At 36.1% G+C, this 27953-nt stretch overlaps 1 protein-coding gene across 1 annotated transcript in view; it reads left to right on the forward strand.

The window, feature by feature from the left end:
* Positions 1–27953, forward strand: part of GABRB1 (gamma-aminobutyric acid type A receptor subunit beta1) — a 394151-nt gene that overhangs the window by 165718 nt on the left and 200480 nt on the right. The gene's annotated exons all lie outside the window — the stretch shown is intronic.

Below are 27953 nucleotides of genomic sequence, written 5' to 3' on the forward strand. Positions count from 1 at the left end.
TCCATCTGAGAAGACAGACATGACCTAAGGGCCTAAGACCAACTACATTGCTCAGCTTTTGGTACTATCAGTGTTAAAAGCTAAATATTCCTTAGCTTTTGGTACTATCCGTGTTATACTTTATAACAGGAATTGACTTGATATTAAAATGGACTTGGTACTATCAGTGTTAAAAGCTATATATTCCTAAGCTTTTGGTACTATCAGTGTTATAAAGTATAACATGATGAACTGTAGCTGAAATGTATTTATAGAATACTAAATTATCCACATAGTACCAAAAGCTTAGGAATTGACTGGGTATTAAAACCTAATTTCTCTGTGGATGTGACTGCACTCACCTAAAGATAGCATTGCTCAAATTTGCCTGCCTTTCCCTTTAGCTACTCAAACGTCACTTCAGATCACAGACAGGGCTGACCACCATCACTGAGCCTTGACAGCATTCATTATTAGATTGTTTTCAAGCCTTTCCATTTCCCCCTTAACTGAAATGTTCCTGGATACCTTAGAATCTCATAGCTTCAGCTATTTTCTTTTCACTAAACAAAGAAAAATTCCAGATCTATTAAATCTAATTTCATATTTTATAAGTTTAGACTCAAATTTGATTCTATATTCCAAATTATTCAGTAATCCATTGTTGTTTCTAAGTAAATCATATCCTCTGACATTCCCTTTTGTTATACTACTTCTATACCATGTAACTACAATAACACTCTCTTGGTGTTCATTGCATTGTGCAATTTTTAGTATATTTGTCAGTTTCCCCTAATAAGCTAGGAACTTCAAAGTGGCAGAGACCATGTGCCATTTACCTTCTCACTTCGACCAGAGTGCCTGTTCTATCATAGATGCACAAAAAAACTTGCTAATTGAATCAGTGAATCAAAAAAATACATCAATGTATGAATGGCATAGAAAGAAACCAGTAAATAAATAAATTATTTACTGATTATAACAGGGCACTTTAGTAAAAAAAAAAAAAAATGTACAGTTTGTGACTAGTAAGATATTCAGTGGGTCAGTCTGCCTGTGTAGAGATGGGTATATATGTTTTCCCTATACCCTTTGTAGCTTCTGTTGTGCCCCTTCCCTCCTGGTTGTGTAATCACTCTCCAAAAGTTTTAGCCTTATTAAAGATGAGATAGGCATTGTATTTCAAAATAAGCATAATTTCCTGCCGTCAGGATGACAGAAATATATTGAAGGCCTGGTTCACTACTCATTCCAGTTCCAAAGTGCTCTCTGTTTTCTTTACCCACTTGAACCATGACTCAAATGATGTGTCATTAAGAATCCATCAGGAAGAGAGGAATGCAGAGCTTATAAAAGAATATCTATTAATGGTAGGACACAGTAACTCTTTTCTGAGAAATAATATATATTAAACATTATGTGCTCCAGGTTTTTGACCCACTCAATTCCAATAGAAAATCTGTGTAAGTTTTTTAATCTTATAGCTTATACACTCACTAATGCCAAGAGCTGAAATGCACACAGAGACTGCAAAGCATATGAATGAACTGTAGCTGAAATGTATTTATAGAATGATAAATTATCCACATTAAATTTAGACAGCGGAAGGGAAGTCTCTCAGGGATCTACAGATTTTCAATTTCATATGAGCATTTGTGTTTGATTCTGAAGTCTGGCTGTTCCATTTAAGGTAACTATTTTTACATCGTGGCATTTCCCCTGCATTATTTTTGTTCTAAAATCTTGAATAGGGATACTAAGCACTATTACAGACTATTAATTTTAACAATTTCTGAATAAATAAAATGTAATACTTGGAATATTGATGTCTTCATATAATAATTGTGTAGATTTAACTTTAGATGGCTGTATAGTATTCATTTATTCAATCAAAATGCCTTTATTAAATATTTGTCGAGACTTTCCTATGAACCAGACACTGTGTCAGTTGTCAAAGACATAGAGAAAATGAACATAGTTTTGTCCTAAGAGAACTCTGGTGGGAGACAGACAAGTAAATATATTTGATTAGCAAAGAGACAGCCACGGGGGCTATAGTAACACTTAGGGATATACCTAACTCAGCCTGTAGATCATAGATGACTTCTGGGAGGAGGTGACAAGTAGAAATTAGGAACAGAGAAGAAAACAAAGACATTCTGAGAAAAGCCCAGAGACATGCAGCAAAGAGCTAAGAGTTCTATTCCCTAGAGGCACAGTGCTTAGCTTCTTTGACACATAAGAGGCCCTTATCTTTAAAGCATTGATTAACCAGCTGACATGTCTGTGCTTGGGCACTACTTCTTTCCCATGTTACCAGAACCCACTTGCCGTTTTATATTTTTTGTGAGATTCTTAATCATAATCTGTTTTGGTGACATGAACCTGAGCCTAATATGAGTTTATGACATCCTTATCTACTCACTGTAGCTTAGCTGTTCATTCCGGGAGGGTCTCCTAGTGAGTGGAGCCCAATAGTTTGAAGCAAGAAAAACGTTTTCAACTAAGAGATCTTTACAACTTAAGAAAAGTGCGCTTACTCCAATAATTCATTTGCTTTGTATGAGGTATTATTAGGTATCTTGTGGATTAGGTATTATTAGTTATAATACCCACTTTAAAAATGATCAAACAGAAACTCATAGATGTTTCTGTCAGGAGACAGATGACATACTCAAACTAGGTAATTGAGGACAGTTTAATATAACAACTACTTATACAGTGTGGACAAGGTTTAGAATGACTGAAAGGGGATGGCGTGCTACCCTGAGCAGAGAACCGTTACCGCCCTAGGCTTGTATATTAGTGTCCTGTTGCCTCTGTAACAAATTACCCCAACCTTTGTGGCTTAAATAACACACATTTCTCATCAAACAGCTCTGGAAGTCAGAAGTCTGAAACAAGTTTCACTGTGCTAAAGTCAAGGTATCCACAGGATGGAGTTCCTTCTGGAAGCTCTAGTGGGAGAAGCTGTGCCCTTTCCTTTTCTGGCTTCCGGAGGCTGTCCTCATTCCTCAGTTCATGTCTTCACATCATATCACTTTTTCTCACCTGATTCCAGTCTGTTTTTGACTGTCTTTTCTCCCTCTTAGAAAGACTCTTGTGATTATATTTAGCACCCAGGCAAATAATCCAGGATAATCTCATCCCAACATCTTTAACTTAAACGCATCTACAAAGTTCCTTTTTTCATATAAGGTAACATTCACAGGTTCTGAGGATTATGACATGGATATCTTTAGGGGCTACTATTCAGCCTACCACAACCTGAGTGGCAAAGGGAATGGAACAGTTATCAGAACCCGGAAAGAGCTGTATAGAAAAGGCACCTGGCGTGAAATGTGGACTTTTAATATAAAGCAACACAGCCAACTATGCAGATCCTCCAAGGTGAGATCTGGAAAAATAAGTACCCTGTCCTCATGCTCTTCCACCTCTGATCTCCTGCCTGGGTCTCCCATTGGCCAAACCCAACCAGTAGCCACAGCGGGAGGCCACTAACAACATCCATGCACTTCAGTCTTCCAGGTGCCGAGCAAGGGAGGAGAATGGTAAGAGACAGTCTGTGAGGCACAGAAGACAGCCAGCCCCAGGGCTGGGTGTGGTGGCTCACGCCTGTAATCCCAGCACTTTGGGAGGCTGAGGCCTTTGGATCACCTGAGGTCAGGAGTGATACCAGCCTGGCCAACGTGGTGAAAACCTGTATCTACTAAAAATACAAATTAAAAGTTTGCAGGCATAGTGGCATGTGCCTGTAGTCCCAGCTGCTAGGAAGGCTAAGGCTTGGGAATTGCTTGAGCCTGGTAGGTGGAGGTTGCAGTGAGCCGAGATCGTGTTGCTGCACTCCAGCCTGAGTGACAGAGTGAGACACTGTCTCAAAAACAAAAACAAAAAAGAAGACAGCCAACCCCCTTCTTTTCATAAGACTACGTTTAACTTTTAATTATTCCTATAAAAGATAAATTCTTTAAAATCTAAGAATAAGGAAGTATAAAAATATAACTGAAAGTCTATCCCCAATCCTGTCCCCAATATCCCCCAACAATCCCTCCCTAGTCTGAACCTGCAGTGGCAAAAGACTTAAGTGTAAGCATAGGTGGAAGTAGCAGAGGTCAAGGATAAAACAAAACAAAACAAAACCTGATGACATGGATAAACTCTGCTTCAGCCATTTTGCTAATGCACGACATACATGGATGCCATTCCTTCTGCCTGGAATTGTTTTCTCTTCATTATTTGCTGCTTTCACTCACCTTATAGGTCTTATCTCAAATATTACTTCTGGAATATATCATTTCCCAATACAAATTAGAAACCCACCCCCATGGTCCTTATACTCTTTCTTCAAATCTTACATTTTCCTGCATAGCCTCTCCGTAATCAGTAAAGATAATTTTGTATGCTTAATTGATTGTTTATATGCTTATCTCCTCACTGGTTTATTTAGCTCTAGGAAGCCAGACAAGCTGCTATTGCCCCAGCCCAGTGGACAGTAGTTGACACAAAGCATAAGTTAAATGCTTTATGTGTCTGTGTACTTTAACTTTTCTGACAAATTTCAAACCTACAGAAAAAGTTCAAAGTTCAGTGCGAGAAAATTAATATTTTCACATTCGCTCTCTCTCTCTCTGTATGCCTCTCACACTCTCGCTTTCTCTTCATCTCCCCCTCCTCCTTTCCCTCTCATTTTTTTCTCCCTCTCAATTTATGTTCTCAATTTTTAATTTGTAATTCTAACTGTGTTTTGATGCCTGGAAATCTTTAGTAGTATTTAACTCCAGCTGGGGGGTTTTCTTTCTTTTTTCTTCTGCTTCATGGTAGGTTTCGGAGGAGAACATTTATCAGCTGATATCCTGATTCTCATTTCTGTTTTCTTATATTAGCTTTGATTGCCATCTTCTGTTCATTGTAAAATGTCTTCTGTTTTGGGGGGCCAGTAATAACAGATGTATGTAGTGATTTGTGTGGTTTAACAAAATTTCTTTTCTGAAACAGTTTTTTTTTTTTTCTGTTCAGGAAAGTACAGCTCCTAAAATCAATAGTTCTATATTATGCGCTTTAGGGTAGATGTTGGCATATCTTATTATTTTGTGATTCTTTTCATTAGGTAAGACTCTTAATTTTCACTGCTTTTTTCCTTCTCTCTGTTCATCCCCACACCCCAAACAGCATAAATTACTCCTGGTGGATGATGTCACATTCTATAATCTCTTTCACTTTAAATGGATGAAACGCTAGTGTGCCTGTTACTGACACATGAGAGTAGAATGCATTAGTCATAAAGAATAATAGATGGTTGTTCTCCATCTGTGGAAATAGTGTCTTAACAAGACTCCAGCCTCTGGTCCTGTGAACTTTCAGTGTCTTTTCAAAGCTCTGATTCATCAGGTCTTGGGCCAGTCCTCAATGTTTACTACGGGTGGTGGGACTCCCTTTGTTTACAGTGAACATGATTTGTGCTCAATCATTCCTCAGCCCTCTGAACCCTCTTCTCATTTCCTTGCAGTCTCTACCTCTCAGCTCCAGAGTGGGCTTTGTAGCTGGATCTGCTGGTTTGGAAATATTTCCCTACTTACATGCAAATTACAGTTGTGGTGTTCTCTGTATCCTAGTCATGATATAGGCATGGGTATTGAGTGGTCTTCTCCACTCTCCTTGTGACTTTGTAGGGCTTATGGGAGAATGTGTGGAGAAACTCAGATTTAGAAAAATACCCTATGGGAAATGTGAACTTCAGTTGTATTTTCAACAAATAAATACCAATAATTTCTCATATGCAAAATATGGTTATAAACGTGTTCAAGTATAATATATTATATTAAATCAACTCATCTTTTTATTATCAATTGAAAAATGCTTCTCCCCAAATTGATATCAACTTCAAGTTCAGCCACATCAACCATAGTATCCTCCCATCTCCCACTTTTGTTTCTAAAGCCATCAGCCAACAGAATTTCCCCATGAGAGTACAAGGCTAACGAATGTTGTGGCAGATATTGGTAGAAATCTCCAAATATCTGTCTTCATTTCTTCTTCTTCAGGAATAGAATCCAAAGTTCTAGCTAGGTATATGACAGCCCTAAGTAAAGACCATATTTCTCAGCTTCCCTTAGAGTAAAGTGCTTTTGGTCCCTGATGGTTCAACTTATATTTTTCAATTTTATAATAGGTTTGTTGGGATGTAACCCCACCTTCAGTCCAGTAGTGTCTGTATGGCCATGGGATATGTACTGCTCAATGGTATTTAACCAAAAGTGTCATGGTGGGACTTGTATAAGGATCCCTAAAAGGAAGGGGGACACCGTTATTGACTCTTCTTCATGGCTGCTGGATGGGACACCCACAATAATGGGTGTTATTTATTACAAAATAAAAATAGTCCAGTCTCTGATGAAGGTGAAGTGCATGTTTTATAAGCTTGAGTCCTAGATGTTTTATGGTTTATATTGCTATTGAAAATGAAGTCTTCTTCTTCCCTCTACTATATTACAATCAGTTGTATTCAGTATTGCTGTTGCTTTGTATAAGTTGATTCTGTATCCAGCAACCTTATAAAACATTAATTCTCAAAGTTTATATGTAGATAATTCAATTCTGTGTTTAAAGTGTTCAGGAAACATAACTAAGTTATGTTATTTACTGAGCAACAACCAGACCAAAAGACTATGCTAGGTAGAGAAGGGGGAAAAATCAAAAGATGGATAAATAAATAAGGTATACCCTAAGTCAGTAAAAAAAAAAACTAATGTACTTCTATGTACTATAAGATATGAGTTTCTCTGTTTTTTATGAATGGGGATAAGAATAAGAAGGATCAATCATATTTTAGAATAATTGTTAAATTTTATTTTTATTCCCCATGGCTTTTAATAAACTGACAAACTTAATTGTTGGAATTCATTTAGGTCAATGTAGTAACTTATTTACAAGAAATAAACCCACTTTAGAAAATTTATTCACGATGTATAGATGCTCAAACACCCTAGAATGGTCTTGGAATAGGAATGAATACTGCCTCTTTAGAAGCCAGCTCAGTCAAATTCTTCATTCATGGATGACACGGCTCCTCTGAAATTATTCACACAGGAGCTTCAAAATAGCATAAATTATTTTAAGTGGATGATATCACATTTTATGTTACCTTTTACCTTAAATGAATGGCTAGTGGGCCTGTTAGTGACAGATGGGATTGGAATACATTAATTACAAAGAATAATAGGATCTCCCAGTTTAAAAATGAGTAATAAATAGGAAAAACAGATTATAAATAGATATTAAGTTTTAAGAAGAGAACTTACAACGTGTCAGATTTCATGAGAAACTTTCTTTAACAGTTCAGAGCTAGCCTTTTTAGAGTAAGTGATTCATTTTCCCCTTCAGTGCATTCAGAGTTTATTATATCAAAATACTGATAATACTGTATATTTTTTCTATATTTGATAGATGTTGTAGAGAAGAAGGAGGGTATCCTTTACCCTGTGTCTGAGACCAATCATAAAGTGACATACAGTTTTCTACTCCATTAGGAAAATAATCATGGTGATTGTAGAAAACATGTGATGAGAAAATAGTTATCACTGATATTAAGCAGTTGTCTCAGAATTAACCTTAGTGATATTTCTGAGCTGCAAGGGAACCACTTTGAACCCCATTTAGCATCAGGGCTCTTTGTAATGTGATATCATCTGTTGTTATTTTAATTCATATAAATATTTCTTATAATAAAAACTATGGTTCAGATTAGTGTATAGGTCAAGAGTCAAAAATCACCCAGAGATTTCTGATGGGAATTGGAATAATCCAATGGCAAATAGTCGTATGATAAGGTCAACAACTTTGCTAGTAATGGGGGAGCTCTATTTCATATCCATCTGATTGACAAACTTGAAAATAAAGTTTGACAATAATATGTTTGCAATAAGATCTTGCATGCATAGCGAAGTGGTACAGCCATTTTGATAAAAAGCTAAGTTATAGCTAATAAACTTGAATTTATGCATGCTTCAATCCAGGAAGTTCAGCCCTAAGTTTGCACTCTCACACATGTGTTTGAAAAGAATTATAAATAAATGCTTATTGCCACATTGTTTTAACAATGAAGAAAAATTGCAAATAACCTAAATATTTATCAGCAAGAGAATGGAAAAATAAGATGTGATATACTCATACAACAATACACTATACTACTGATTAAATAAGCTAGATCTACGTGCATCAACATGGATAAATATTTTTAAACTCATTATAATAAATAGGTAAGACATAGTACAATTCATATAAACTTTAAAACATTGGATAATAATACCCTTGTTTATTGTATACTTAAAGAATTAAGACATTTTTGAAAATGAAAGCTACCAATTCCAGAAATGGAAGAATAGCAATGTGATCTAGGTATGCAGGGACTTTCAACCGTATCTATAGTATTAAATACCTAAGTAGAAAATGACTACATGCTTGTTATATTATTCTCTGTATTTTTTCATGTCTGATACATGTAACAATAATAATACATATTATTTTTCATATCCCAACACAGCAATAAATAGTATTCACAACAGAACCCTGTACTCTATTTATACCTGAACTTTTAAGTGATGACATCACCTGAGAGATTAAAAACTCTCAAGAGGAAAGAAAAAGATTCACCCATGAACATATCTACCAGTTCATGCTTGTCTCTAGTATACACCCAGAAACACAATTTAGAGCAACTCATGAACACCACAAATTCCCTAAAGTTCAGCATTGCTCCTATCATCAAATCATAGGATTATAGAAATAGATTCTCTCATACTCTCTTTATTTCCCTCCCCAGCTTATTTATTTCCTTTTTAGATTTTTTTAATGTTTTTTATTTTTTCTTTCTCTTTTTTATTAATACATAATTGTACATATTTATGGGGTTCCATGTGACATTTGGATACAAGCACACAATGTGAAATGATCACATTTTAGTATTAAGGATATCCAACACTTCAAACATTTATCGTTTCTTTTTGCTGGAAACACAATCTTCTCTTCTAGCTGTTTTGAAATGCACAACAAATTATTCTTAACTGTAGTCACTCCACGGTGCTATTGAACACTAGAACTTATTCCTTCTATCTAACTGTATGTTTCTACACATTAACCAATCTTTCTTCATCCTCCTCCCCACTCATCCCTTCCCAGCCCCTGGTAACCATCATTCTACTCTCTACTTCCATGACAGCAACTTTTTTAGCTCTCACATGTGAGTGAGAACATATGGTATTTATCTTTCTGTGCCTGGTTTATTTCACTTAATGTAATGATCTCCAGTTCCATCCATGTTGCTGCAAATGACAGGATTTCATTTATTTTTATAACCAAATAGTACTCCATTGTGTATATATACCATGTGTTCTTTATCCATTCATCTATCATTGAACATTTAAGTTGATTCCATAACTTGGTTATTGTGAACAGAACTGCAACGAACATGAGGGTGCAGCTATCCCTTTGATATATTGATTTTATTTCCTTTGAAAAAACACCCAATAATGGGATTGCTGCATTGTATAGTTGTTCTATTTTTAGTTTTTTGAGAAACCTCCATACTTTTTTGCATAATGGCTACACTAATTTACATTTTCACCTGGTATATGAGTTCCCTTTTCCCTGCATCCTTGCCAACATTTGTTACTTTTTGTCTTTTTGATTATAGCCATTCTCACTGGGGTGAGATGATATCTCATTGTGGATTTAATTTACATTTCTCTGATGATTATTGATGCTGAGCATTTTTTAATATACCTGTTGGCCATTCATATGTATTATTTGAGAAACGTCTATTCAGATGGCTCACTTGTTTTCATGTCTGCTTCCAGTGCTTTGAAAGGAAGGAGTGGCTATTCCTTACTCATTTTTGAATCTCTCTTTTCTCCCCATTCCAAGGCTTATTGTGTTAAGTGTGTTTTTTATTTCAAAGTTCATGAGTGATAAACAATGAAACAGTGCTCCACCATCTAATGCAGATGCCAAAAGCCTACTAGGCTAGAGCCAAGTATTCCTGAAATAATATGTGGTTTCTACATCTAAGAGTACATAGGCAAACAGACCCAAAATATTTGTTCATAGAGAAACCTCTAGTAGTGTGCATTCTCTTCATTCTAAAAGTTAATGTAGAAAGTGTGGTCTATGGTCAACTGACCTTGTTTTAAAACTTGATGTTATTATTAATGAGATGTATGGTCTCTGGAAAGCTTTTAACAACCTCCCTCCTCTTCCTCACTTCTTCATTTTGAAAAGAAGAGTAGTATTTGTGGGATTCTTATGAGAATCAAGTGAAATCAAATATGGAAATGTTAATAAAATGTACATTAAAATGTTGTATGTCATATTATGTAACTGTAATGATCATGTTCAAATGTGATGATATATTAAAGTTCAATTACTAAACGTAATTCTATAAGGAATTGGCTGAGTTAATATGGGATAGTCGCATAAGCCTTTCAGAGTTTTGCTACATCAGATGTGAGAGTCTGACACTGCTTATAGAAATTAGATACTAAAGTAACTAGCCTGATCTAGGTACTCCACAAGTGTATGTTAAATATAAAGCACTAAAATAAAATAATTGTGTTATTATTTTGTATTCTTCTAACCTGCTTCTATTTGTTGTCTTGTAATTCTCTTAAGCAACCACAACTAAACTTATTTATTGCATTTGGGCCATTGTAGAATCTTTTGGACTCAGTGTTGTTCACATTTGGCTTGTGTTATTCCCTTCAATCCCTTCTCAGTCACTGTTCTTTGGTAATAGTCCTTTTAAAAAATGTCAACGTTCATGTTGTAAACTTCCCACAACCCTATTCCTCAAACTCTTCAATCCCGTGTGTCATCTCCATTTTATTCTAAACACACACCAACATATGTGGAATTACCTTATTTCCAAATTCAAAAGCTATCTAAATATCCTCCTCTCTGATTCAACTCACAGACTACGTTGTTTATTTCTTTACTTCCTGATCCTACTGAATCTACTTCTCATCAACAATGAGACTGGATTTTGTTCAGTTCTTTCAGATTACCACATCTACCCAAGAATTACTTGTCTTCCTTCCTAAACCTAGATCTCACATTCAGCCATTTTAGTATTGAACTCATCAGAAGTTTAGAATGTTTTATATTCTTAAATTTCTGCCATTTCAACTTTACACTACCCAACACTGATTAAACCCATTATGTTATTTAACCACCTCTTTCCTCAAACCACAATATATATTTCAACCATGCCTTAAAAGAGTCCCTATTCTAAAGAAACTTCAACTGGTTACCTTCTTCAGCTGCATCATCCCATCTTTTTTCTTTAGATAATAAATATTTCCCAACCACTTCCAGACTGACTTCTTATTTCAACATTCTTAAACCAGCTCCTTTAAGGTGTTTAAGGACTTTCTTATCACCCAAACTGCCTTTCCTTTGTATATTATCATAAGTTGGCACTTTCTAAATAATTCTTTGCTCTCTTCTACTTTGATGTCTCTATTCTGCATTCTCCTGCTTCCTTCTCCCTGTTCCATGAAGGCAGTTTTTGTACCTATATTCCTTATCCTCTTCTGCAATCACTCCGGTTTGTTAATCTCATCTATAATCACAGCTTCATAACTGTCTCTCTACAAATGGTTCCCAAATATATATCCCTGGCTTAGCCTCTCTTGAATTTCCCAATTTCTAATGCCTATCTTTTCTAGGGGCTTTACCGGTAATGAAAATGAGCATACCTAAACTCAGATCCTGAATCCCTCCGAAAACCTTCTTTCTATTTTCAGTTAGTGGCATCACCAGCCTGCTATCCAGAAAAGCTCAGAACCTCATGTTGATCTTTGATTTCTGCACACTTCTATCTCTCACTCCATAGTTCCGTGAATTAGAACTCTCCAGTATCTGTGTGATCATCACCCTCCTTTTGGGTTTCAGTGCCCCCCCTTTCATCTATTATCTTGCTCTCATAATGTGTTAACTCCTCTCCCAGCCCCTCTTGTGGCTTCTCTCCAATTGAATCTAACAGACTGTTGTCAAAGAGAACTTTTGATCAAAGTATCGCTCTAATTAGCTTAGATCTCAAATCATCAGTTGTCTACGTATCACACTTTAAAAAATAGTAATTAAGTGCTCTGTAAATGCCAGACGTTACCACCTTTGATGTAACCATTTCACTAGGCGTTCACAATAAATTCCCCTCCTAAATGTCCCAAATTTCCTCCATCCTTTCTCCAACCCAACTTTTGCTCATGATTCTTACAAAAGAAATTTTATTTTACCTCATAGCTATTTACATTTCTAAATGTAAATAAATACCATCTACATTTCAAAGTCATCTTTTCCATGAAGACTGCACTGATTTCACCAGCCAAATGTATTTCTTACTGCTGGGCTTCCTTAATACTTTAGGAACATCTCTCCTCTAGCACAAATCACATCTTCCATTGCCTTGTTTCCTTGACTAGATTCTGAGCACTTTTAGGATACAACCAAGTTAAGTGTTCAAATTTTTATCCCCATTCTAAGCACCTACAAGTGACATTGCTTTGCCCAATTATATAGAAACTTAATCAATATTTATCAAATGGAATTGTTACTGAACTAATTCAGTTCACCTGGGGCTTGCCACATGATCCTTTCCTTTATTGCTTCATTTATCAGAAGTGGCTTATGATTTTCTTTAACTTCTCATAGAAATAATATAGGCATACTGCTCTAAAACTATACTAGATGGGAATTGATATATAACTAATTCTCATTATTCATGGTAGTTATGCCATATAAAGGTGCCACAACCACTGAATTAGCAAATACTGAACTATTGCTCTTAGAAAAAAATGCAGGGTGAGTATCTGCCTCTCTCCTCTTGTGAGAATCTGCAGGGTGAATATCTCCATCTCTCTTCTTGTCAGTATCTCTCTTCCTGTGAGTATCTGGTCACAACATTTTCATCAACAGACCAATACATTTTCTTGTTTTATATGTGGTTCTACTTAAAGATGCCTGACTTAATATCTATTGTTGATTCATTAACATAGAACTCCTGGCCAACAGCACTATAACTCATGCCTGAAGGAAGCTTATCTAGAACACATATTTTCTCCATGAGGCACACCACAGCCTTCTGGTGCTTAAGAACACCAGAAACCACTTTAGCACTATGCTAGGGAGACATTTTAAAAATCAAAATTATGAATGATAATGCAAAAATGTGAAAAACATAGCACTAAATATACATTACTGCAAATGTACATCTGCTTACAGTATGAGCTGAAACAAGAAAGCAAAGCATCATCTCCATCAACTTCAGCTGGAAATGTGTGCGCCAGGCTACTCACATTTCTCTCTGCTCTGCACATGTCAGTGACTGACCACAAATCACTGTGAATTTTTATTTTGGGGTTACAAATAGACTTTAGCAAGTAGGCAAATTAGTAAATATGGAATCAACAAATAATGAGTATCAACTGTATGTGCCTCTGTGGCACGTTGCTACAGTAATGGTTCCCCAAAAGGTCCTGCTTGCCTATATTCCTATCCTTGTGTAATCCCCTCCCACATAGATACTGACTTTGGCCATGTGACTTGCTTTGGTCAATAAGACTTTAGTAAATATGAAGCAATCAGGGGTTTGAAATGCATCTCTGCATTAGGCCTTGAAGTCTTGGAATGCTGCCACCATGTGAAGAAGCCAGGAATATAGGGTTAAAGAGGCACAGTCCAGCAGACAGCTAGCATTCACAAGACATGTGAGTGAAGCTGTCTTAGACCACCTAGCCATAGCTAAGGCACAAGTTGACTGCATCCACATAAGTGATTCTAAGCCACTCAGTTGGAAAACTACTGAGCTCAGAGCATCCCAAATTGCTGAGCCACAGACTGTGAACAAACAAAACAGTTGCCTTAAGCCACTACACATTGGAGTAATTTGTTACAAAGTAATAAATACTTTATATACAACCTCCATATTCCTCATCTATAATTTTATCTCTTTAAAAAAATCTGTACTTCAAAGAACTCTGCAGTTTCTTTGCAAGCAAACATTCTTCTTATCTAAAAAATTCATTTCTCTCTTAGGTTTTGTATTATAATTGTTTCTTCTAGATTTTTAGTAGCACGAGTACTTAAGAAAAATATTAAATGACACCTTGCCATCTAAGCTCCTTTTAAGCATTGTAGTATCCCAGGTTCTTCATAGTCCAGCAAAGGAGGAGCAATATCCCTAAGGCAATTGCTTAATTCTAATACCACCTACTGGGAACATTTCTGTAGCAAAGATAACACATTTTTTCGATTATCTTGACTGTTTTTTCTTCTTTTTTCATGAGAAACAGTGCCCCAAACCTCTCTGACTTGTAAAAAAGTTTTTTAATGTATTTTTTACCAATCTACTTAGATGTGAGTCATTAGAATCGAAAGTATATTATTTTACTAAAAGATATCCAGTGGCATCTACGCTAGTATTTTTCATTTGTTATGGGAGTGTGTATGTGCAATGAAAGATGTGGCAGTAAAAGACCTAATATTTCTTTCTCAGAAATGGAAAATAGAACCTAGGTAGGTAAGAGACATAGTAAAATAAAATATATACATAAATGTAATGTAACCATAGAAATGAACTGACATTTTAAGGTCTTAATGCAATATTTAGTAAATTTTTCTTTATTTGGGCTTTTTAAATTCTTTTATAGTAAGCCTGACAATTATAAATCATTACAAGACTGTTGTACTTTTGTGCTTATTTTGTATAAAGAAAGTGTTATTAAGATAATTAAGAAAATGTTAAGGATATGGCTTTTGGAACATTCAAGAAGAGGCATGTAGGCTTTGGAAATCAGGGCTGTTTATGAGAATATTCCCATGGTCTGAGATGCTGGGGTTCTAGACCCACAAGATGATGATTTTCCTGTTTAAAAATATATGTTCCATATGTTTAGACTATGACATTAGAAAATAAGTCCTTGCAGAGAAATGAAGAAGATAAAAATTCTAGACAAGAAAAAATTGAGAAATCTGTCTTCAGTTGAAGACTCTCTCTTCCACTAAAGCTAGAAGTAACATCTCAACCATGAGAAATTTCTTATAAATCTCTCCTTTCCAATCACTACCCTCTACTTTTGAGTGGAAAATATGACTTATTTTTTATTTTCCATACAATTGCTCCACAAATAAGTTATTATTGTATAAATCTCTGAAACTCAGTACTACTGACAGCTGAATTATTGTGGCAAGAGTTTAAAGACTTTATGAACTGAAAACATTGAACTTTACCTGAGCTCTGTGCTCCCAGAAAATAGAAAAGAATGAAAAGCCCTCTCCCCACTATTTTGTTTCTCAAGCTCCCTCCACAGCTGTGTGTTCCAACTGCAAAGAACCCTTCCATGTTTGACTCAAAGAAGACTCAAATGTCCATTCTTCCTCATGACTCCCAAAAGGCTACAGGTGACTCCCATGTTTACCTGCTTATTAAAATATATATATATATATATATATATATATATATATATATATATATATAATCTGGCATTTTTTAAAACAGTAAAGAAGACTTTATTCACGACTATTGCAGTAGGGGTTAACTTCACTGCAATAGAGGAGAGAGATGAGGCTCAAGCCCGAGTACAAGAAAAAGTGAGGATTTGCAACCAAAGAGCAGAGTGAGAAGGTTAATGAATGTAAAATATTTAAAAGGAGAAATCACAGGTAGAAGGATTCTTGCTAAACTGGCCTAACATGATTCTCCCTTTAAAACAGGCCAAGAACTTATACATCAAAGGTAAGGATGAAGAATTTGATCAGATAGCAAGGGTGGAGGGTACTCTTGCTAAACTGACTTAGTGGGGTTCTTGTTAAAGTGGAATCTGCCAGGACAGACATGGAAGGCCAAAGCCAAAGCCATTTAAAAGATAGCTCAGAGGAGGCTAACTAAAGTTTGGTTAAAAAGAGAGTCTTTGCCAATATATAAGCCCCCATGTCCCCTTCCTTTTCTTTGAGACATTTCTCTTTAATAAATGTTCTTCCTCTTGTAATGACCTAACTAAAATAATCTTCTTGGCTTTCTCATGCATTTTGTCTTTTGTTGTTGTTGCTGTTGTTTTTGTTTTTTGTTTTTTTGTTTTTGAGACAGAGTTTCATTCTTGTTGCTCAGGCTGGAGTGCAATGGTGCAATCTCAGCTCACCGCAACCTCCACCTCTCGGATTCGAGCGATTCTCCTGCCTCAGCCTCCCGAGTAGCTGGGATTACAGGCATGCACCACCATACTGGGCTAATTTTGTAATTTGTAGTAGAGATGGGATTTCTCCATGTAGGTCAGGCTGGTCTCGAACTCCCGACCTCAGGTGATCTGCACACTTTTGCCTCCCAAAGTGCTGGGATTACAGGCATGAGCCACTGCATAATGTTGGAGTGTTGAGGTATTAGTATTGTCCTGGAGCAGAGGTGCTCAGATGGACCCATAGAGAGGTTTCAGGAGTCCATGCCCCGGAATTATAGACAGAACTTTGTGAAGATATGCATTTGGTGGAGGGGGCAGGGAGTGTAAAGATTTCATTTATAACATTCATCAGATTTTCCCATAAATTTGTGCACCTATAAAAATTTAAGAAGCACTGTTAGATGTTTTTCATGTTTTGAGGTTGGGGTGGAATTAATTTTGTGTGATTTATTAACTAAGAATGGAAGAGCTGTTTTCTCCTATTTTTCTTGGCAAGGTTCAAATTCACAGATATCTCTTTTTTTATTGAGACGAGATTGCAGAATGGCTAGGAAGGTAAGTAAATTGTGGAAATTCCAGCCAGCTATCTCAATCACAGAACTGATCATTCTATGCTTATTCTAGGAGGTTGAATAATCTCAATAAAACACAGTGTAAGTGAAGTGAAGGCAAAAGTACCTGTCTTTGAGATGGTAGAAAATAGAATATAACTCCATTTATATGGCTATAATTGCCTTTTTAAATTCTGATTAGATCTGTTAATCACGATGAAGTATTTCAGCACAAATTAATAGTTCATGCCAACTTTGTTTTACCCTTCCACAGAAATTTCTTCTAGTAAATGCATGCGCAGTGGATGAGGAATATGCAACCATGAATATTGATCATCCAAAAATATCAAGCATTTTATTTTCTTTAAATAGGGTTAAATCTAACTTCAAACCCCCACCAGTGTACTGGCTGTGAATTCTACTTTATCATGACCAGATCTACTCCCACTATCCAGGGATGTACAACAATGCAAGGATTATATCCATTCATTCATCAACTATTTATTAAACCCTTACTATTAAACATAGTTCTAGATATTGTGAATACAGTGAGTAGCAAAGCCAGAAAAATCTCTGTTCTCAAGAACTTATATTTCTGAGTGGGGAAATAGACCATCAACAATAAGTGAAATAGATGTGATGCTGTCAAATTGAAATAAACACTGTGGAGACAAATTAATTAGTAAATATGAAGTGCTGGATTAGTAAATATGAAATGCAAGATGGTGAGGGCTATAATTTAAAATAATGTATCAAGGAATGCCTAAGAATGAAACATTTGAAAACCTAGTTTTAGCTACCCATGACAATACCAGACGAAAGAATACTACAGGTAAAGGAGGAGCAAATGCAAAGTTCTGGGGTGGGCACTAGGAACATCGCCAAGAAGCAGAATACAGCTCCCTACTACTAAAAGGATTGTGAAAAGAGCATTCTCTCCTCTCAAGAAATCATCCCTGTTTTATTCTTACTTCAGAGTCCTGCTCCCTTTTCTTTCCACCTAGTTTATACCTAGCAGAATCTCTTCAATAAAATCCTTTTTTAATATAAAACACAGAAAGAGGGATTATCACCAAGAAATCTTCATCCAAGTATCCCTTGAGGACTGCCTTTCTTCTTAGAACAGAGATAGGGCAAAAGAAAACCTATAAATATCTCAATAAATAAGCTCACCACATTTTTTTCTGAGTGCCAGCAGTTGTACTACATAGATGTGAGCTAAATAAAATTTGGTGAAAATTGTAGCTGTAAGCAATGTTTATACCTCTTCAAATGTCCTTAATATTATTTCAGTGGTTCTGTTCAATACTAATAGCTAAAACATGTAACTAGGAGGGAAAGGAGCAGAGACAATGGAAACAATAAAGTGATATGGAGTGAATAATAACCACTGTTGTCATAAAAATATTAAGGCATTGCTCCCATATTTATTTCAGTTCACTTTATTTTGAAATTGAAATAAATATGAGAGAAAGGAGAGACTATGCAAGTGAATGCAGCATTGCAGTGTTTATTATTCAACATCAAGTGCCTGAGAGGAATGCCGCAGGTGCCTTTTCCCCTCTCTGCTCCTCTCTGTAATTTCTCGATCCAGTTAAATCTGGCTCTGCAGCTTCACTCATTATGTGTCATTTAGGGAAGGCAACGTTGCTGCAATATTCATTCATTTTTTCATGCAAAATTGTATTGCTTCCCCAAACAAATAGATAATAAATAACTCATATGTGTAAAATCCTAAGCTGGTAAGGATACCAATAACATTGAAAGCAATTGCTTACACTTATTAAATGTTTATTCTGTTTCATATAGTTAACCATGTTCTATACAGTTTACATGTCTCTTAAGTGTGGGCTTCAAGAAACAGACTCTAAGATGGAGATTTGCATGCAGGAAGTTTATTGAGGTGCCATCAGAAACACCTGTGACAGAGTGAAGGAGAAAGAATTAGACAGAGAATCTGAACTGCAGTGAAGTTATAACCGAGGAATTAGCTGATCCTACATAGAGCACTAGAGCTGAGATGGCCCTGAGTTTAGATTCATCCTAAGTCAAACCAACAGAGTGGGACTTTTGTACACCCATGTAGACCAATGGTACACCCATGGAGACCAATAATTACATGAGGGGCTGTCTTAGTTTGGTAGGGCTGCTATAACAAAATGCCATAGACTAGGTGTCTTAAATAACCACAGTGTAGCTTCACACAGTTCTGGAGGCTAGAATCTCAACATTAAGGTGTCAGCAGGTTTGGTTTCTCCTGAGGACACTCTCTTTGCCTTGCAGATGGCTGCCTTCTTGTTGTTTCTTCACGTAGTCATCCCTCTGTTCACATGCATCCCTGGATTCTCTCCCTATGTCCTAATCTCCTTCTCTTCTAAGGATACCTGATTGGATTAGCACCCATCTAATAGCCTCATTTTAGTGTAATTATCTCTTTAAAGGCCCTAGCTTCAAATACAGTCACATACTGAAGTACTGAGGGTTAGGTCTACAACACGTGAATTTGGAAGGAACACAGTTTAGTCCATAACACTCTACCCTGTGAACTCTCAAACTTCATGTCCTTCTAATGTGCAAATTACATCAACCTCCATCTCAGCAGCCATTGGAATCAACCCATTCCAGCATCAATTCTAAGTCCAGAATCTCATCTCAATATCATAGTATGAGTGAGAAATGATATGATTTATCCTGAGGCAAAATTCTTCTCCAGCTGTGAATCTGTGAAACCAGATGAATTATGACATTCTAAAATAACATCAGGGTGGGTCAGGCATAAGATAGACATTCTTATTCCAAATGGAGAAATCAGAAAGAAGAAAGAGGTCTTGGGTCCCAAGTGTGTCAAATATGCTACCTCCAGAATTGAAAGAAAAAAAAATGCTTACCAGGTACTTTCTTCTGTTTCTCGTTGGTGAGAAATGAAAGATGTAATAATCTCTTTAATTTTGGACATTATGTCTTTGCATTCTAGATTAATAGGTACTTAACATACCGTTGATATGGTAGCACTCTGGATCTTTGTACGTCTATCACTCATCTTCTGGAGGATATGTGTCTTACCAAAGTCTCCAACATACTTGCTACTTGTCACTAATTAACATGACACCGAAAGTAGGACTGGGCACAGGGAGAAGTTGAACTGTGAGACAGTGGCAACAGGGGCCTCAGCTAATCCTTCAGGATGATCTCGAGCTCTCAGAGTTGTTTGTATCCTCCCGTGGTGTGGAGCCATAATTAGATGCCCTTGTGAGGGAGCAAAACCTTGGGCCTGGCTTCATTTAACTGAAGAGCAATTAATGGAAAGGGACTTTGCAGATGAGTATTTTGGTCCTAAAGGATGATTTGTGCAATATACCACAGTAACTACTACAGCATATATTAATTCCTTCACGGCTATAATACAAACAGCCACCATGTACAGAGTGTCTACTATTGCCAGGCACTGTGCTGGGGCATTGGGTATTCTGTATGTCCATTCTATAGACATGGAAACTAACACTTATGTGAAATAATTTTCCCATGGCTAGTAAATGGTCTGCCTGACTTCAAAACCCAGGATCCTAATCACTATGCTGAGCTCTAATTCAAATGGCTTTTTGGAGACTTAAGTGAGCTAAATTATTTGAAGTGACTGATTGAAACCTTGCATACTTATGATGTTCAATACATGTTTGCTGAAAGAAACTGAATGAATGTTGAACTTCCATTCAGTATTGTTAACCTTCAGTTCAGTATTTTTATGGTTTATTTAAAAATAAGAGGGGCCAAATGTATGACAACGAAAGATAATATAGAGATAAGTGATATTTATTTGGCACACATGCATTACCACACAGAGTTTATTGAATGGTTTGTGTGACACTCAAGTGTAGGATAATTCTGTAATTATTCCTAGTAAGAAAACGAGTGTATCCAAACAAAAATTGAATTTGGTAACCATGGCGTCTATGGTCACCTGAATATAATGCTCCCTTTAAGATATAGTCACTTCTTAATCCCCAGAATCTGTGAATATTAACTTATTATCTTACTTTATACACCAGAAGGGTGAATATTACCATATATTGCAGATACTGTGACTAAATTAATGATTCTTTGAGTTTATCCTGGATTTTCAAGATGGGTCCAAAATGCAACCATATGTATCTTTACAAGAAGGGGCTGGAGAAAGAGACACACAGAGAAGATGGCAATATAAAGACAGGGGCACATTTTAGGGTGATGAAGGCACAAGTTAAGGGATGTTTAACTTTGGGGGCTACCAGAGCTCTAAGAGACAAGAAATTGATTTTTCACTAGATCCCTAGCTCTACTGAGGGACTGCATCCTTTTCAAAATCTTGATTTCAGGATTCTAGCCTCCCAAATGATAAGAAAATGAATTTCTGTTGTTTTAAGCCACCATATTTGTGGTAATTTGTTGCAATAGCAAATAGGAAATTTGCAAAATATCTTAATAAGGGGTACTTTATTGGATTGTGCTAGCTATTAAAGATAACACTTTACAAAATAGTCAATATAATAAAGACTGAATTCTATAGAAAATATACTTCTGATTGCTACAAAAATAAACTTTAACATTTTGGTGAAGAAAAAATATTTTCCATTTTCCCAAAGCTTTGAGGCTAGGTAAAAGGGAGAGTATTGCTAAGGAATTATATTAGCATGTGGTGTGGGAGAATGTTGCATGACAGGAAGGAAGAAAGCTGAGTCTTGACGTGAGAAGCACTCAGTAAGGAGCCAAAGGCATCTAGGAGGGATGCTCACCGATTCTTCCCATAAACCAGAGCTGAGATTACAAGGTCCCAAGTATTTCTGGAAGGTGATTTGAAAAAGGCCATCCAAATTCATGCACAGTAGTAAGAAAAACCTCCAAGCATGTCAGTCAGAGAGAGATTTGGGGAGCTAGAGCAGCAGGAAGAGAGAGGACACCCAGTGGCCCCCTTGGAAGGGCTAAAAATTCAGTAACTTTGATAACAGAGTTTCAGTTCTGATCTAAGCAGAGTATCTCATTTGGAAAAAGCTGTGCAGTGCTGTGGGACAAGTCAATTAAGATATGAATACCAATGCCTAACATTGAGCTTGCTGAGTATTTTCTCTTATGGATCTCTATCTTCCCATAACCATGTGAGAATAGGGTTCTGTTCAACTGATTGGGAGTACTAGTGTCTAAAAACAGTGGCTCAAACACTTTCAGTTATCACCAATTGCTTGTTAAAAGAATAAACTTCCCATGGAACCCATCTTGAGGATTTGGGTTATGAGGATTTGATAAGACCCTCAAATGGGTGTCCATTTTGTGGAATTTGGCCTTCATTGGCTTAGAAACACCTTCTGCATACCCAGAGAAAGGTAGTCAAATGACTGCCTAATTCCATGTAACAGGCCCTCATTTGAGGGTCTTGCAGTTCAGTACTCAATATGGCTGGATTTATAAGGTAAAAAGGTTTTAAGGTCTTCTACACCTACTACTTCAGTAAGAAAACAGAAATCCTGGGGCTAGGGATAAGAGTCAAAATGCTGATTCTGAAGCAAAAATTCCTGAGTCCCAACCTTTGTCCCTCCTAAAGCCACATTGGCACAGCTGAGGCTTCAGAAGCTATTGGAAGATTCATAACAACTTACTAATAATCAAGCACTTTCGTATTAAGACAATGTATGATGTTTAGTAAAACTGATTTTTCCATGAAAGAAGTTTAAAATAAATTAGCTATTTCAAGAGAATCATGGTTGTCAGCAAATAGAAATGTTGTACTTAACTCAAATCACAGTAATATTCTGTGTTAGTCAATTGATTTCTTTGAGCCTTTATTCTTTCATCTATAAAATGAGGAGGGTGAAAAAATAATTATCAGCCATGTTATAGTTTCCAATGATCCTGAAATCCATGGCTCAATCACTAAAAGCTGGAAATGTTCTGGTTCTATAGAGATAAATCACTTCCTTGTGGCTGTAAATGTACTTAGAAGGAAATAAAAATTTACTGGATCACAGTAGAAATTATTGTATGGTGCTTTTTATTATTGGACAACAAAAAGTAACATAACATTTTTTCTGGATAATGTAAACCCTGGAGACAGACAACGATTTGGGGAACTAGATTACCTTTTCATATTGACCAAAAAATCATTGCAAGCTCTTTGAGTACGTGAACTGTGCTTACACCATGCCTGGAACACTATAGTGGGTACTCATGCCCACTGTGAAAGCCTATTGTTAGAATTTATTTCCCGACACAGGCGTGGTGAGGAAAATTACAATTACTTAAAATATTTTGGTATTTTATCCATGTTCAACTCTGTTGGAGTTCCAATAAAAATTGTCCATGGCAACAAATTGGTGATGCTGATCATTATCATTAGCTTGTTGTATTTTTAAAATATTGTATCCAAGTAGCGTTAAGCCCATTTGTAGAGCATCTTATTCTTTCCAAAATTGCCCATGAAGTAGTAGGTATTATTTTTGTAGTCTACAAATGAAGGGAGCAAGCTGTAAATATGACTTCAAATTTATGATTTATCCAATATATTAAAGTTAACTCCTCTCCCACCTGTCAAAATAGCATCAGGGTCAAGCGCTTGCCTGGTGCTTTTAATAAGTTTCCAATTCTAAAATCCCCAAAACCAGAGCCGCTTTTCTCTATCCTTCTGGTTGATCCTCAAGGGTAATCAAACTGCCTTCTGATTTTTCCTTCACTGAGATCATCAGTGATTCCTAATTGCCAAATCCAGAAAACTAATTTTAATTCTTATCCTATTAAACATATTTAAGATACTTACATATTTATGTATTTTTTACCATTTTTTGGCTTTTGAGGTAGAACATTCCTATTTCTTCTTCTAATTTTATTTGCCTGTTCCTCATCCTCTGACAACCCTTCAAATGTTAATCTTTTCCTGTTTTCCATACAACCTTCTTCTTATTTGGTTCATCCATGATCACGCACTTTTGTGACTTTTAAAAGTATCTTTTGATAAGAACTCTAATCTATCATCTGAATCTCAAACTTGATTACAATATCTCCATCTGGATGTCCTGCATGCATTTCAGACTCAGCATATAACACACATTCTAAGTTCTAATATGAAACATCATCTCCTTCTCCTTGCCTGCTTATCCATTTCTGTGGATGCTGTTAGTATCCACATCAATTCTGCCTTTCAGATCTCTTCATCAGGCAAACTCAAATCCTTATTCTGCCTCACATAGTTTATCCAACAGGTCATCAAATTCTTCAGAGTCTACTTCAAAAATGATTCTCAAATTTCTTATTTTTTTTGTCTCCATTCCTACTCCCTCTGCCACACCCAGATTATGATCATCTTTTTTTTTTTTTTTTTTGAGACGTAGTCTCACTCTGTCACCCAGGCTGGAGTGCGGTGGTTTGATCTCAGCTCACTGCAACCTCTACCTCCTGGGTTCAAGCAATTCTTCTGCCTCAGCCTCCCAAGTAGCTGGGACTACAGGTGCACACCGCCATGCCCAGCTAATTTTTTTGTATTTTAGTAGAGACAGGATTTCACCATGTTGCCCAGGCTGGTCTTAAACTCCTGAGCTCAGGCAATCCTCCTGCCTTGGCCTTCCAAAGTGCTGGGATTACAGGTGTGATCCACCACATCCCACCTGATAATCTTTTGTCTATGTTTTCATAACCTTGGTCTTCTTATTGTCTTTCTCTTATCTAGACAATTCTCTACACTACTAAAAGAGTTACTTTTCTATAAAATGAAGCTAATTGCCTCACTCGCTTACTCAAAAACCTCCCTGAACCTCAAACACTTTCATTAATTTTGGAATAAAATTCTAACTTCTGCATTTAACATATAAAGAGGTTAATGAGGGTCCAAGCTCTTTCTAGGTTTATCCTTTGTCACTGCTTTCCACGCATTTAATACTATTAATATTGAACTTTTATAACTTCTCTCATACCCAAGCCTTTTTGGGATTCTACATTTTTAACAAAGTTTTTGCTCATTACATATATGATTCTCAATAAAGTATTCTGTTATTATTTGAAGAATGGTTAGTTGCTCCTAATTCAAGCTTTTGAAGTTTTTGTCCTTATATATGTAAGTGTCAACTGACCAAACTGTACTGCAATTTCTCCATTTATGTCAGTTCATATCACTAGACTGTATAATTTATCAATTTCTACATACAAAATTGTTGGAAAATCTAAAAAATTCAATTTGAAATGTAGTACATTTTAGAAATTACGTATTAGTTATATTTTGTGGTGATTAAAAGCTATGATTTTAAATTACGCAAATAGTGTGTTTTATTACATATTGATAGCATATAGACTTTAGATAAAAGTATTTGCTAGCAAATCAAGGAAATTACAATTAACATCATTAACCTACTTATTAAAAATAAACTCTTCTATCTTGTTTTTCCCTGAAACAGTCACTTCATGAAACCTAATGATTGCCATGAAATATTGCTTGATGTGTGACAGAATCATAAGAAAAATTTAACCACAGAATTTCTTCTTCACTGGTTTTACCAGAATATTTCCTTGAGGGTGATGAATTATTTTAAATGAAAACCATGAAGTTGTTTATAAGAACTTAATAAAACTTAGTTTCCAAAGCATAAGGTAATGTTTCCTCACTCTAAAATGTGACAGCAACCCCATCATTTAAAGATTGCAGGCTGGGTGCAGTGGCTCACACCTGTAATCCCAGGACTTTGGGAGGCCAAGGCGGGTGGATCACCTGAGGTCAGGAGTTCGAGACCAGTCTGACTAACATGAAGAAACACCATCTCTACTAAAAATACAAAATTAGCCGGGCTTGGTGGTGCATGCCTGTAATCCCAGCTACTCAGGAGGCTTAGGCAGGAGAATCACTTGAACCCGGGAGGCTGAGGTTGCAGTGAGTGAAGATTGCACCATTGCTCTCCAGCCTGGGCAACAAGAGCAAAACTCCGTCTCAAAAAAAAAAAAAAAATTGCTACACTTCCCTCAGCTTCCCCAAGTTAAAATAAATGCTGTATTCCTTTACCTTTGCTTCATTTTAAAAAAATACCCCATTTTCTACTTCCTTTAGAAAATTTTCCATCACTTTTCCTGCTTTGTAAGATTTTATTGATGGTAAAACTGCCATCTTAAATTTAAGTTACCCTGATTTAGGGCATTTGAAAAGGAAGAAAAAATTCTCCCTTCACTCTATCAATGACTTAGATCTGAGTGTATGTTTCGATATGCAAAATGTAAATTCTCCTTTTTCTTTATGAACATTCCTAGATCTGGCCATCCATTTGGACATTGCCGCATCTCTTCCTCTCAATTCACCCTTTAGCAGAAAACAATCATTGAGCACCTGCAAATGTGCCTCACACTATTCTATTTGCTGCTAAAAATAAGATGGAGACAAGACACAGCCTTTATCCTTCAGGGACTTACAGGTTCCTAACGAGGTTTGAGATCATCTTTTACATTGTTCTATCTTGTATCCTTTGTATTCAATCAGCTGAATACTCAATATTTCGGCCTTTAAAATGCTCCCCACTTATACCCTTCCGTATTTCTCCTACCACAACTTTATCTAGATCATATCCAGCTTTTTCCATAACATACTAACCAGTCCTTTGTTTCTGGTCCATTTCCATCTCATCCACCCTTCAGAGTCATTAATCTTCATAAAGAATAAATTTAGCAGTTAGAATTTCCATGTGCAAAACCCTCCATTGTGCCTCAGTGACTATAAAAATCTAGGTTCCCAGGCGCGGTGGATCACGCCTGTAATCCCAGCACTTTGGGAGACTAAGGCGGGCAGATCACGAGGTCAGAAGTTGAAGACCATCTGGGCTAACATGGCGAAACCCGTCTCTACTAAAAATACAAAAATTAGCTGGGCGTGGTGGCACATGCCTGTAATTCCAGCTACTCAGGAGGGTGAGGCAGAAGAATCGCTTGAACCAGGCAGTCAGAGGTTGCAGTGAGCCGAGATCCTGCCACTGCACTCCAGCCTGGTGACAGAGTGAGACTGCATCTAAAAAAAAAAAAAAAAAAAAACAAAAAAAACTAGGTTCATAGCATTTTATATCTAGAAAAACTCTTTGGGAAGATAGAAGACTAACTCCCTAAATTTATATATCAGAAACCTGAGGATAAGAGAAATTTCTCCTTTTATAATTTTTTTAGTTCCCCCAAATAAAATTCAAACTCCTTAGTATACCACATATCACCCTAAAATATTTGAATATTCTAGTCTAGCTTTTTAAATTTTCTTTAATTTTATTAAAAAATTTTTGAACGATTAAGATATTAAATTGGTTTACAATAGTCTCAACACAATTGCAGTTTATTAAATTCATCTCATGACTCACAAATCTCCAGATATAATGATAGTTCCCTTGAGCTGTTTCACAATGTCTTATCTTTATGCACAAACGTCCCCATTCCTCCAAAATTTCTCATTTAAAATGGATTGAAGTGAACCATCCTAGGTTTTTTTTCTTATAATGCTTTTTTTAAACTTCTATGTCCTTCTTAAAATATGGTGCCAGAAATTGGACAATATGTTTCAGATGTAGTCTGACAAGCACAGATGACAGTATATCTTTTAGCTTCCTTCTTCTGAACACCATACTGTATTAAAACATAAATTTTATTCAATTAAATTTTATATTATTCATTTCAGTTTATCCTTTTGAAATCTGAAACCTTTGTTAATTCAAGCTTTAACATCATTTATTCTAAGACACTTTGCTATACATTAAAGACAACAGTAAACAGAGTGGACACTTGCCCTGCCAACAAAAAGTTTACAGTCTTGTAAAAAAAAGTCTTTTAACAATGAATTACATACATCTATAATTTATGTAATTAACTCATTTAATTAATTCTATATTGAAAAGTAGAGCCAACATGCTTCTTATGTATCTCAGTGTATTAATAAAGGAAACAAAGTTAACATTTATTTAGTAACTACTAGTGCTCAGATAATACTGGTGAAGAAAGTATTATCCCTGCTTTACTAATGCAAAAGCTGGCACTTAAAGAACTTTAGTAAATTTGCCCAAATTTTTAGAGTACTAAGCCAGAATTTGAACATAGTTCTTTTTGATCCATTTATCTATATGTTTATTGTGAGAGATTTTGTCTGTATTTGTCCTTACATGCCAACCAGGTAAAACAAAGGCAGAAAGGGAGTAAGTTTATTTGGGCAATTTTCAATCCTGGTGAGCCCATG

The sequence above is a fragment of the Gorilla gorilla genome, chromosome 3 (genome assembly GCF_029281585.2).
Source record: "Gorilla gorilla gorilla isolate KB3781 chromosome 3, NHGRI_mGorGor1-v2.1_pri, whole genome shotgun sequence".
Taxonomy (NCBI): domain Eukaryota; kingdom Metazoa; phylum Chordata; class Mammalia; order Primates; family Hominidae; genus Gorilla; species Gorilla gorilla.